Below are 13,681 nucleotides of genomic sequence, written 5' to 3'. Positions count from 1 at the left end.
AAACAAGTTTGGAGACTCATTGATCGACCTCGCTCCCTATGCTCGGTCATTTTCCAAGGCAAATATCTCCGGAATGCACCACTTCTTGAGGTTCAACCCCGGGCAAAGGATAGTTTCGTGTGGCGGGGTTTGCTCAGTGTCCGGAAAATTGTCCTAGACAGTGGCCTGTGGCGGGTGGGTAATGGGGAGCAAATTCGGATCATGTCGTCCCGATGGGTCCCCAACCTTCCATGTGCCCGCCCCCTTACTCTCCAGAATGAGCCGCCGTCTGAATTTGTTGCCTCACTGATGTTGGATCAAAGTGCAGCATGGAACACCACGTTAATCCGGCACTGTTTCTTCAATGAAGATGCTGAGAAAATTCTGGAAATCCATTTGCGCAGAAATCGCCCCAAAGATAACATTTACTTCCCTCAGTCACGTGACGGAAAATATACTGTTAAACTGGGATATAAATCTGCAGTCTCCATCAATGAAGTCACCAACGGAAACTGCAGCTCCTCACAGGGTACAAATTCTTTCTGGAGCTGGCTTTGGCACCTGGCAGTCCCTCCAAAAGTATTACATTTCATGTGGGCTGCGTGTCGAAACCTTCTCCCATGCCTTGACAATCTTGCAAAGAGGGGAATGCTGGTGAATAACAGTTGTATTTTCTGTGGATCTTACAGAAGCTCCCTCATCCACTTGCTCAAATTATGCCCAAGCGCAAAAAGAATTTGGAAATGCGCTGGATTACCAATCAAAGCATATAAGGTAAATGGGGACTCCTTCTTTGAGTGGAGCTGGAATATGCACCTGATCATCCCAAGGTCAGAATTCAGTCTTTTCTGTGCTATCAATTGGATGTTATGGTTCAATCATAATAAGACATCACATGGTGACAAAGGGTTGGAGGACGAAATGATTATTTTGGGGGCTACTAATGCTGTGGCTGCTGCCTCAAAGGTTCAACAGGTCCAAAAACATGTTTCTGATACAGGCAGCCCCAACGGGAACTGGCAGCCTCCCCCCCCCAAATATCCTTAAGCTGAACTGTGATGCTTCTTTTTCCCTGCGTAATGGTTTGAGTGCGGCTGGCTTTGTGGCACGCGATGATGCTGGAGAAATTTTGATGAGTGGTGCGTGTCCTATCGTGTTGTGTTGGTCAGCTCTACAGGCGGAACTGCTCGCGATACTCAACGGAATTGTCTTCGCCAAGGCCTGCGGACTACAACGGCTGCTTGTTTCCTCAGACTGTAAAATGGCAATAGATGATATCTTAAGGGGTTCTGATTTAAGTTACACATAGTCCATTGCCAAGGCTATCCTGGATGAGACTAAAGCTCTTCACAATGTAACTTTCATCCATGAAAATCGCAGGCTCAACTCCACAGCACATGACCTTGCTCATTGGGGCTTGAAACTCTCTATACCTCAGATTATGTTAGAGGATCTTCCTCCTTCTTTTCATTCTTGTATTACTCCTGAACTTTTATGTTGATTAATACAAGATATTTTACTATAAAAAAAACAAAATTAAAGATCTTGGCACTTTGAAATACATTTTAGGTTTTAAAATTGCCAGAACAGTTGATGGTATTAATATTTCACACAATAAGTATGTTACGGAACTCCTAGCTGATGTCAGACTTCTTGCATCAAAACTCCTTTCTACACCTAGGGATCTAATAATTAAATTGTCTAAAGACCAGTGATTTTCGTTATAGGATCCTATTATCTACGGTCGTTTAATTGGTAGATTAATATATCTTACTAATACTAGGCCTGATGTAACTTTTATAGTCAATTTATTGCAAAGTCTACATTATACCATCTTATGAAAGCACACATAGTCCTCCATTATATTAAAGGGGATCCAAGCAATGACTTGTTTTATTCTTCAACTAAACACTTGAGCATTAACACCTTTTCAGATGCAAACTGGGCAACAAGTATAGACACAAGGAAATCGATTTCAAGATATATTTTTTTTTTCTAGCAAAATCATTAATTTCCTAGACAAGTAAGAAACAAGATGCTATGTCATCCACATAGGTTGAATATAGATTCATGTCCTTTATTACATTTGAAATCTAGTACATTGCTTATTTATTGAAGGCTTTACAGATTGAACACGGGTCGTCAGTTCCTTTTTTTGTGATCATATGTTTACATTTATCTCACTAGTAATTCAACTTTACGTAAAGAATAAAGCATATTGAGCTTGGTTTCCATTTTGTAAGGGAAAAAATGGTTGCAAGACTCATTACAGCCACTCTCAATTTCTTCAGCAAATCAACTCGCACACATATTCACAAAGGCGTTTCCACCTAAGTTGTTCTTTCCTATTTTACACAAGTAAGGAGTTATAAAGATATAAACTCCAACTTGAAGAGTGGGGTGGGGGAAGGGGGGTGTGTTAATAAGTTCACACTTAACAAAACACGTCGTTTTATTAATATTGGTACCTGTAAAACTCACTGAATAATATAACGACTACATTGAGTTTTAGTACATGTGTACATAAGGGAATTACAAGTGGTTAGTGCTAACTAATTGTAATTAGAATTTCCAAATTTATTAGTTCCTTTTTTTTCCAGCACGAGTGAAAGTGGTTTATCTAGACAATTCATGGTCGTTGTAACCCAGATTATTAAATCAAAGTGATTTCAGTAGGATCAATATATATCTTTACACTTAAAAGAATCTCAAGAATTTTGGATTACAGTTATCTTTCTACCGCTCTGGATTTGTGAGAAATATTTGTAATTTATTCAATTTTTGTTTCATTTTTATTTATTTTAGATTTGTCTTTTATGAGTTTTTTTGTCTTTTGTAATTTATTTTCTTCCATTTATAGAATTTTTGCACCGACTTTAGACTGAATTTATATGGAGTTTTATTCATCTTTGATTTCAGGTCTTATTACAGCCTTGTTCTTGATGATTATAATAGGTTGATTCATTCGTTTAATGATGTTAGTATCATTTTTACTAGTCGTTCTGTGAATAGTGTTGCCCATGAACTTGCAAGGGCATCATTTCTATGTCAGGACTGATGGAGTGACATACTAATCCTTCAGATTTCATTGTTCAAGACTTATATTCTGATTTTATTTAGTACATGGTCTTTTCTTTTCAAGATAAAAAAATACAAAATCTTATAGTATATTTTTGAAAATAAAGGGATGAATTGCTATAATATACAGTAAGTCAGGGACTAAATAATTATTTACCAAGTTTCAAAACTTATTTATTTTCATTAAAAAATGTTTAAAAAAAATTTAAAAAAAAGAAAGAAAAGAAAGATGTAAGTGGACTTATGAAAGGGCTTCGCTGAGCCGAGCCGAACTGCTATATTAGCAGGTTCTAGTAGATCCAAACTTTTTAATCCCAAGTTAGGCCCAACTTTGAGCTCTTCATCCTTGATTAAATCCCAGTGTCAAATGACACCTAAAAAACTAGCAGAGTCAATATATAGCACATCTACTAATTTAGTCCGTAAATTTATGGCTTAATACATGTAGCCCAAAGCTATATAGTGTTTGCATATATAGTGTTTGGCATAAAATGTTCAGTTAGTCATGAACTTACATAAAATGTAAGCAATTAATCATTCGATTGTAAAAAAAAAAAAAAAAAATTATACATGCAAAAGATATATTACATGAGTCTTAAAATATTATTACATAATAATTCACAAAATAGACTAAAAAGAAAGTTCTTACTTCCTCAACTGTAAAACCTGCTGTAGGTGCCGCGGCCTCGCCCGGAAGACTCGGGGGTGGACACCGTTGACGACAGATGCTGTGATTGGCGCCGAAAGCAACCAATCGCGGAATTAAGCTGCTCGGCAGGGCCGGAGCTCGGAGTATGGAAGAGTCGCCACCCACGAATGGGAAATGAACACCGATCCCTTGCGGGAGACCGGTGAGGGTTCGGAAAATTTGGGTACGAGCCGAGAAGGCTAGCTCCTTTCCGGAGAAAGGCTACTAGGCACCCCGACATCGTCCGGTTCTGAACCACCGGCCTCCTACTTAGCATGTTAGGCGCTAACTGACTAATCGCAAATTTCTTTAAGTTTAAAATTCATTTGAAACCTTTTCTTTCTCGTTTTGAAAACCGTTTTGAGCATATTATTGAAAGCCATTTTAGTAAAGAATCACCCATTTACATAATTTAGAATATGTAGAAGAAAGAGGGAGATAGAAGGAAGAATTGGTTTATTTACAATGTGAATTATGCTTTAAGCTATACATTAAATCTAAACTAATCTCGCTCTCCGAAAGAAGGTTTATTTATATGGTTCGTACCTTAATCGCCGTTGGAACGATTTAGATAAGTTTCAAAACCCCGTTAATTTACATGTTTTTCACTCGAATTGCCGTTGGAACGACTCGAGTGTTTGAAAACGTGAAATAAAAAGTTTTAATAAAAAAAAGTGATTAAGCATACAAGTCCATTTATTTTTGTACAAAACCGTTTAGATAGGAAAGCGATTCAAAACTCTATTATTTACAAGAAAAACGATTTTAATTACAAGGCTCGCTTAACCCGTCGTTGGAACGGATTAAGGTTCCAAACGTGATATTTTAGGAAGTCGTTTGAAAATGATAAAGAACTAAAATCTTTTATTTACATTAGGAACCTCTAAAAACCTTTAGTTTAAATAACCATATTGAAATCTCTTTTTGTGGTTTATTTTCCCATTTTTTACTCGATTAATCCTCACTTGAACATAATTACAACAATTAACAAATTAAGTTCAAACTCACCCAACCAAATACATTTGAAATATATATACATTTTGGAAAAAGAATGGTATTTATACCTATAGATTAAAAATGAGGTAAATAAAAGATACATATACTATGATAGTTAATAAGTAGAAATAATAATGAAAACAATACTTTAATTAAAAACAAGTAAAAACAATGAACAAGGTTCATAAAGAATAAGAAAATACTATCAATCCCAAAACGACTATTATGATAAATACATAGAAAATAACCCTCCCAAATATATATTAAATACAAGTAATAGAAAATGCCATTTAATGACCCAAAAGTATCTATCAATTAATTATCTCCCAAAGTAATAACCAATATAACTTGAATAGACCAAAAAATTATATACATATATACATATAATTTTACAAAGCTAAATTAATACAAACAATGTTAAAATGGGAAATAAATAGACTTATGATAAGTAATTATTAGTTATATACCCAAAAATAATTTTGATAAACATATTACATAATCATATATACATATATATGAGAATAAATGTCAAAAAGGATAAGGAAAAGGCTTAAAAGACACTTTTTAGATTCCAGCAGCTTTAGCGACGGAAACTCCGTCGCTAAACAGCTTTTAGTGACAGAAAATGGTGAATTATAGAAACAGTCCCAACAGTTTCCAGATTTATAAAAAAAAAACTTTAGATTGACTCTATCCTATCATTTTCAAATTCTATATTTACAACATTTTAGTCCCGAACTACCCTTAAACCGGGTCACGGTTCGTATTGGGACTTAAAACGAGGTTTTTTATTTCAAAACAAAACCAAACGTTTATTTGATACGAGGCGGAAATTAAATAAATACAGAAGAATAAATAAAAGTGAAAAATAAAATAAATAACTAGAATTGGAAATAAAATAAATAAATGAACAAAACTATGAATAAAATAAATAAACGAAATAAATAAATAAACGGGTCTAGTCCTCAGATAATACCTCAAGATCAGTATTGACAGTCGAAGTCAGTTGATTCCACGAGTTATCGTTTTGGTGTTTTTTGTAAAATTTTTAACTTTTGGAAATTTTCAATTTTTAGGAAAAAAAACGTTTTTTCCCAAAAATTTACTTTCTCTCTCTAAAAATAATTTTTTTTAGAAAGAGAAGCTCCAAAATCCCCACCTCAAATGCATGGGGATCCGTGCCTTTATAGGCACGGATCCCGAGGTTGGGCGTACGCCCAACTGCTGTTGGGCGGATGCCCAACAATTGTTGGGCTCACGCCCAACTGCCGTTGGGCGGACGCCCAATGCTATCGGGCGTGCGCCCGACAATCGTTGGGCGTACGCCCAACGTCAGTTGGCTAACGCCCAATGTTCGTTGGGCACCGCCCAACGAATTGAGCGTCCGCCCAACGCTCGTTGGGTGTTCGCCCAAGGGGAGTTGGGTGACTGCCCAACGAACGTCGGGCGTGCGTCAAACGCCCTTCGGACGAGCGTTTGACGTGTCGAGCGTCGTGTCTGGCGTTCGCGGGACGTTCGCCTACCGGGGGGTGACGCTAGTTGCCCGCTAACCGACACCCGACCTCCGGGGCGTGATTTTATTTTTAAATTAATGGAATCAATCGCTTTAGCCGTTTATTGTGGGTTTTCATCACAGGTCCCCCGACTCGGTGTCTACATGATGAGTGTCCGGTAGAGCTCTAAATATATATTATGATAAGTACGTTACGACTATGGATGTGATCTTCCTAAATGCTCTATCTCTACTAGACGCTACTACTTAGGGGCAAGTGTACCCCGTCGTATCAAGTAATAATCCGGTTAAGACCGGGTATCGAATCCACGGGATTTATAAACACAAGTATTAAATGACTCGGTTTTATACGTTATCTAAGCGGTGAATACTTTGGGTTGATTTGGGAAACAACTACAAACTACTCCTAACTACGGGTGAGACAGATTTATATAACGAAAACTCTACGAAGTGATATGGATGGTGGTAAGTTATAAGTATGATGAACAATGACTCCGAATATATACGGTTAATGATTTACTCATGCAATGACGACTACGTGTAGTTTGACCGACCCGTGAAGTACTTAGACTACGTGGTTCCTAGTCAAGGTGTGTCTAATGCTTGGGATTAGAAATTAGGGCCCGTAAGTTCCGTGGCTTGTCAATTCCTACGGTTTCCAGTGCGTCACTTCCGGTAAGGCAACACCTATATGAATCCCTAAAGATAGCCCGAATGGCGTCGGAAATCGCGTTCCCCTACACAATAATTAATTACAAATATCAAAACAAGCAACAAACATCAACACGTATATAGAAACAGAAATTGTAAATCATATATTATAAATATGGAAAGCGTAAATACGTAATACAACCAAGCCTAGTACATAGGAAGAGTACAAGCTAATTAGCAAGTGAAAAGGGAAGAATCATCCCTCGGAACTAGCTGACCGGACTCAAGGCCGTCTCTTAGGTCTTGGAGGTAGAACTCTCGAGCTTGGTGAACGAGGATGGAACGGAACTTTCACGGAGTAACGAAATACACGAACAAGCTCTCAAGGTGATAGAGTTTTGCTATGTAAAATCTGAATATCTAATTGAGTGCTAAGCACTCCTATTTATACATAAATCAAGCTCAAAGGTATAGTTGTAATTACATTTATTTTTGGCTGTTCACACACAAAAATGCTGAATTTTGGGCCCACTCGACGAGTGGGAAAGTCACTCGGTGAGTGGGCTTGCTTCTGGTCCATTTCAGAGCCTTTTTGACGTGTTTTCGGCCATTTCAGACTTTCCACTCGCCGTGTGGGATACCCACTTAGAACCGCATACACTGATAGGGATAAAATGTCCCTATCACTACACCTGCCTCCTCTAATATTAGAACTGCATACACCGATCTTAGTCTTTTTACATTTTTTAATACGCATGCAATACATCTTTCCGATTTTAACTTACTTTTTTTTATAACTGAATGATTAATTTATTATATTTTACGTAAATTTATGGGACTAATTGATATTTTATATAAATTGATTGACTATTAAAACACTTTAAAAATTCAGGATGCCACTCAATTGTTTTTATCAAGTTCAGAAGCAAATGATGTATTACCTAAACTTATAATATTTTATAGTAAATTAGTTAAAATTTGATAAAATTTTAAATAATAAAATGGATTGTATTTGAATAATTTATTAAATAGTATCAATTTTCAAATTTACCTAAACTTCAATTTGGAATAAATTATTTGTATTTAATAGGTTCATATCACAAATTCACAACCCATCTTTAATTCAAATAGGTTCATATCACAAATTCACAACCCATAATTCCTTATAATTTACATAATAGAAAAACAAATATTCAATTAAAATTTTTATTTTTTAGTAAGTATATTGAAGGATTAAAGACAAAAAAAAAAGTCCATAATATAATTTTTTTTGATAAATAATATATTTAATTATTGTGTTTTTCAAAAGAAAAAAAACATCATTAGATCTCTTTTCATTTTTTAGTTTATTAAGTGATTGCTATTTTATTTGGATATATTAAGCCACATATCTTTTATTTTTTTGGGTAAATTCTAAAAAAAAAACCCTGTGGTTTCATGTAATTCCAAAAAAACTCTTGTGGTTTGTTTTTACAAAAAAACCCCCTATGGTTTACGCCGTTCCCCGAAAAACGGAAAATGGCTTAACGGTGTTAAAAGTGCTGACGTGGTAAGGGGTAAAGTTGGAAAAGCGATTTTTTTTTATTTTTTTCCCCTCTCTCTCCTCCTTCTTCTTCCTCCTTCTTCTTGCTCATTCTCTCTCTCCACCTTCTTCTTCTTCCTTTTCTTCTTCTTCTTCTTCTTCTTCTTCTTCTTCTTCTTCTTCTTCTTCTCCCTTCTTCTTTATTCCTTCTTCCTCCTTCTTATTCTTCCTTCTTTTTTTTTTAAGTTTCGGAAATCTGGAAAATTTCCAGATTTCTGGAAATTTCCAGAAATCTAGAAATTTCCCAGATTTCCGGAAATTTTCCAGATTTTCGGAAATCTGGAAAATTTTCGGAAATCTGGAAATTTTCAGATTTCTGGAAAATTTCCAGAAATTTGGAGATTTCCAGATTTCTGAAAAATTTCCGCAAATCTGGAAATTTCCAGATTTCCGGAGTATCCAAAATTAAAAAAAAAGAATTGAAGAAAAAAAAAAGAAAAAGGAAAAAGAAAAAGGAAAAAGGAAGAAGAAGAAGAAGAAGAAGAACAAGAAGAAGAAGATAAGGAGAAGGAGAAGGAGAAGGAGGAAGAAGAAGGAGGAGGAGAGAGAGAGGAAAAAAAATAATAAAAAAAAAAAATTCGATTTTCCAACTTTACCCCTTGCCACGTCAGCACTTTTAACACCGTTAAGTCATTTTCCGTTTTTCGGGTAACGGCGTAAACCACAAGAGTTTTTTTTTTGTAAAAACAAACTAGAAGGGTTTTTTTGGAATTACATGGAACCACAGGGTTTTTTTTTGGAATTTACCCTATTTTTTGTCTCATTAAGCTATGGATGACCAAATTAGTAAGTTGTGAATATGTAATTCTATTAAAAAGACGTTATTAACCTTATATGTATTTGAAATTATAAAAAAAATATCTTTTACAGTTTAAATTAAGGTTTTTACAATTTTTTATAGTCACATCACACATCCAAAACTGTTTTCAAACAGTGAAAAAATATAAATTTTGAATGCATGTGCAATGAATAACAACCTGTTAATCGAATTTTATATTTAAAATTACTTTTTTTGGTCATCGTGGTTTAATGAGACCAATTACAAAAGATCAAGGCTTAATGTATTCAAATAAAAGATGAAGGGTTTAATGAATAAAAAAAGGAAAAAGTATAAAAATAAACCTTATAGTTACATTTGTTTTCGATCGGCACCCTTGTGGTTTAAAAATTTACAAAATGGTATATTGAAGTTCATTCCGTTAGCAAACACATACCAAATTGACTAACGGTGTTAAAAATCAAAGGAAAAAGAGTTAATTTAGTCCTTATATTTATTTATTTTATAAATTAACCCCCTTATTATCTAATTATAAAAAACAAACCCCAAAATAAAAAATAAAAATCAAATACACCATGTTCTCCATCTCTCTTTGATTTCTTATTTTTCTTTTTCTTTCTCTCTCTTCTCTTTCTCCTCTTTGTTAATTTCTCTCTCCAAAATCATTATTGTTGGACTGTTTTGACTTGAAAGCCCTTGTTATCGGAAGTGTTTTCTCAAACATTATGGAAAGTTAATTTGAAATCTCATATTCATTAGAAAATCCTTTTGCTACAAAGGATTAGAATTAATCTTTAATTATTTGTCTAATACAACACTAATCCATATTCTTTTCCTTTCAATTCCTCTTAGGAACACCAAATCTTCTACTTCTATATAACAATCTTCATCATCTAAGCTGGTGCAAAAAATAAACATTAATTACTTTTCTGAAGTACACATGACAATTAGGGAGAAAACGTGTCTCCGAATGAAACAAATTCCAGCAGACTTAGTGAGTATCCCGAAAACCCATCTTCGCTTCAACTTCTCTTCCAAATGTTCCACTGAAGGTTTTTAAACGAAAGAGATAATAAGATATTTTATGAATTTGCAGAAGTTGATTTTTATTGAATAACAGAGACCTTATTTATACAACAATAGTTCATAAAAAATAGCAAAAAAATCAGGAGTAGATATCACTGAATCTGCTGCGATATATCAAAAACAGAAAAATTCAAATATAAATCGTAACTACTACTTTATCTCCTAAAAATAAGGGATTTCTTCTGCAATCAGTTGGCAGACTTTGAGTCACCTTTTCAACACTCCTCCTTGACTCCAGAGCTACAAACTCCAAGCCTCTCTCTCAAAATCTCAAATTTGGATTTAGGCAATGCTTTTGTTAAGCTGTCAGCACTTTGATCCTCTGTCCTACAATAGACCAGATGCACTTCCCCTTCCTTTTGAACTTCTCTTATAAAGTAATACTTTATCTTGAAATGATTTGTTTTGCCATGGAAAACTGGATTGTTAGAAATTGAGATTGCTGGTTGGTTGTCTACAAATAGTTGTGTACTTCCTTCTTATTGCATGTGCAAATCTTTCATGAGTTTTCTTAACTAGAGAACCTGATTAACAGCAGCTACAACAGCTACATATTCATCTTCCGCCATGGATTGAGTTGTGATTTCTTACTTCTTTGAGCACCATAAGAAGATTCTAGAACCAAAATTGAAATAATAGCCTGAAGTACTTTTCATATCATCAAAAGATCTGGCCCAATTGCTATCGGAATAACCATGGAGACTCATATTTTTAATTTGTTTGAACCTTATTCGAAAATCAATTGTGCCTTTAACATATCTAAGAATTCTTTTTGCAGTTTGAAAATGAATTTCACTAGCACAGTGCATATACCTTGATAGCAGACTTACAACATGCATAATGTCTGGTCTAGTTGCTGTCAAGTACATCAGACAACCTATCAAGCTTCTATATAGCCCTTCATCAACCTTTTCAGCACCATGTTCTTTGAAAAACTTCTCTTTTTGATTCATTGGAGTTGCAGTTGGCTTACACTCTTCCATGTTGAACTTCTTAAGAACTTCTTTTGCATATTTTCGCTGAAAAACAAAAATTTCATTGTTCTTTTGTTGTATCTGCATCCTGAGAAAATATGATATTTCCCCAAGGTCTGTCATCTCAAAAACATCTTTCATTTCTACTTTAAACTTGTTGATTAACTTCTGATTACTTCTTGTAACAAGTAAGTCATCAACATATAAAGAGATTATAAGAATATCATCAGCAACCTTCTTTGCGTATAAAGTAAATTCACTTGGGCTCTTTTTAAAGCCTAAGTTTATAAGATGCGTATCAATCCTACTGTACCAAGATCTGGGTGCTTGCTTTAAACCGTACAACGCCTTTTTTAATCGATAAACCTTATGCTCCTGTCCTTGAACAGAAAAACCTTTAGGTTGCTCCACAAAAATTTCTTCATCTAGGTGCACAATCAAGTTGGTGCACAATCCAACCCTTTTGTGCAGCAAGAGCTATCAGCATACGTATGGTGTCCATTCTAGCAACTGGGGCAAAGGTTTCAGAGTAATCTACCCCAAACATCTAAGCATATCCATTGACCATGAGCCTCGCCTTATACTTATTCACAGTGCCATCAGAGTTAAGCTTTGTTCCGTAAACCCATTTGACTCCAATAGGTTCCTTGGGCTCAAGTCTACCCACCAACTCCCATGTCTAATTTTTTCAATCATTTTCAGCTCTTCTTCCATTGCATCCAACCATTTTTTGTCAGTTGTAGCCTCTTCGTATCGGGTTGGCTCCATTTTTGCAACATTACACCTCTAAAGTACATCTGAAAGTGATCTGGTTCCACGAACAGGCTCATCATCAACATCAAAATTCTCCTCCTGAAATTTAAGATTCTTATTATTCTCCCAGCTCAAGCTATCAGACTAAAAAAACTGGACATCTCTGCTGACAATTATTTTGTTGCTTAGTGGCGAGTAAATTCTACAGGCCTTTGAAATTGAGGAGTAGCCTACAAAAAATACCAGGTTCTACTTTCTTGTCTAACTTATCTCGTTTAACCTGAGGACATGAGAGAAACACAAGCAAGCAAATGTCTTCAAACTAATCAATTTTGGTTTGAAACCATACCATTCTTCAAATGGTGTTTTCTTTTTCTACAAGACTTTTGTGGGTAGTCTATTTAATAAGAACACTGATGTGTTAGCAGCTCCAACCCATAATTTTTTCAGCAACCCCTTTTCATGAAGTAAGCATCTACTCATTTCCATGATCGTCCTGCTCTTCCTCTCTACCACACCATTCTGATGAGGAGTATAAGGCGTAGTAAGCTGATGTTCGATGCCTGCTTCTTCACAAAAATTGTTAGATTTTTCAGAGGTGTATTCAGTTCCATTATCGGATCTAACCACCTGTATTTTGCAATTGCTTTGAGTTTCTACCCAAGCTTTAAACTTCCAAAAGATGTTAGGAACTTCAGATTTAAACTTCAAGAAATAAATCCAACACATTTTTGTGTAATCGTCAATGAATGTTACATAATACTTACTACCATTTAAACTTGGTGTACTCATGGGTCCTCCTACCTCTGTATGTATCAATTGCAGCTTCCTTGTGGCTTTCCATGCTAAATTTTATGGGAAAGAAAGTCTTGTTTGTTTAATGTATTGACAGGCAGCACATGCCGGAAGCTCTTCCTCTAAATTAGGCAGCCCAACCACCAGATTTTTCTTCTTCATGAATAGCACAGCTGAATGATGAAAGTGCCCCAATATTTTGTGCCAAAGCATTGCATTGTTGACTTTTTTTTTTTGTACAACAGCTTGTTCTTCTTTCATTAAATCTAGTACAAAGCTTTTGTCTTTCATTTGAACTCTGAACATTTCTCTGCCTTGTAGATCTTGACTTATGCAATTTTTGTTATCAAATAGCACCTTGTAGCCTTTCTCTACCAACTGAGGAATGCTTAGGAGGTTTTGATTAATTTATGGAACATATAAAACATCAGAAATTAATTTCAAACCTGTACAACCTTCGATGGACACAATTCCTTTGCCTTTTACATCAATATATGCTCCATTAACTTTAGATGTTGCAGTTTTGTCAAGCTCCTGGAAGAGCTCTCGATCATAAGTCATGTGATTTGTACAACCACTATCTATGAGCCAACTTTCTGTGGAGTTTTTGGTAGCCAAATATGATACTACAAATAATTGTATTTGATTTTTAGCAGCTCTAGCCTCATCTTGTTGCTTCCGAGACTTGCATATCCTTTCAATATGGCATAGGTTACCACACCTTTGACACTTTGCATCTGGATTCCACTAACACTTCTCTTGTGGATGGTTGTTTTTTTTTTTTGCAGTGAGGGCAAGCCGCAAAAAC

Source organism: Euphorbia lathyris, chromosome 2 (assembly GCF_963576675.1).
Source record: "Euphorbia lathyris chromosome 2, ddEupLath1.1, whole genome shotgun sequence".
NCBI lineage: Eukaryota > Viridiplantae > Streptophyta > Magnoliopsida > Malpighiales > Euphorbiaceae > Euphorbia > Euphorbia lathyris.
Note: the sequence above shows the minus strand (reverse complement) of the source record.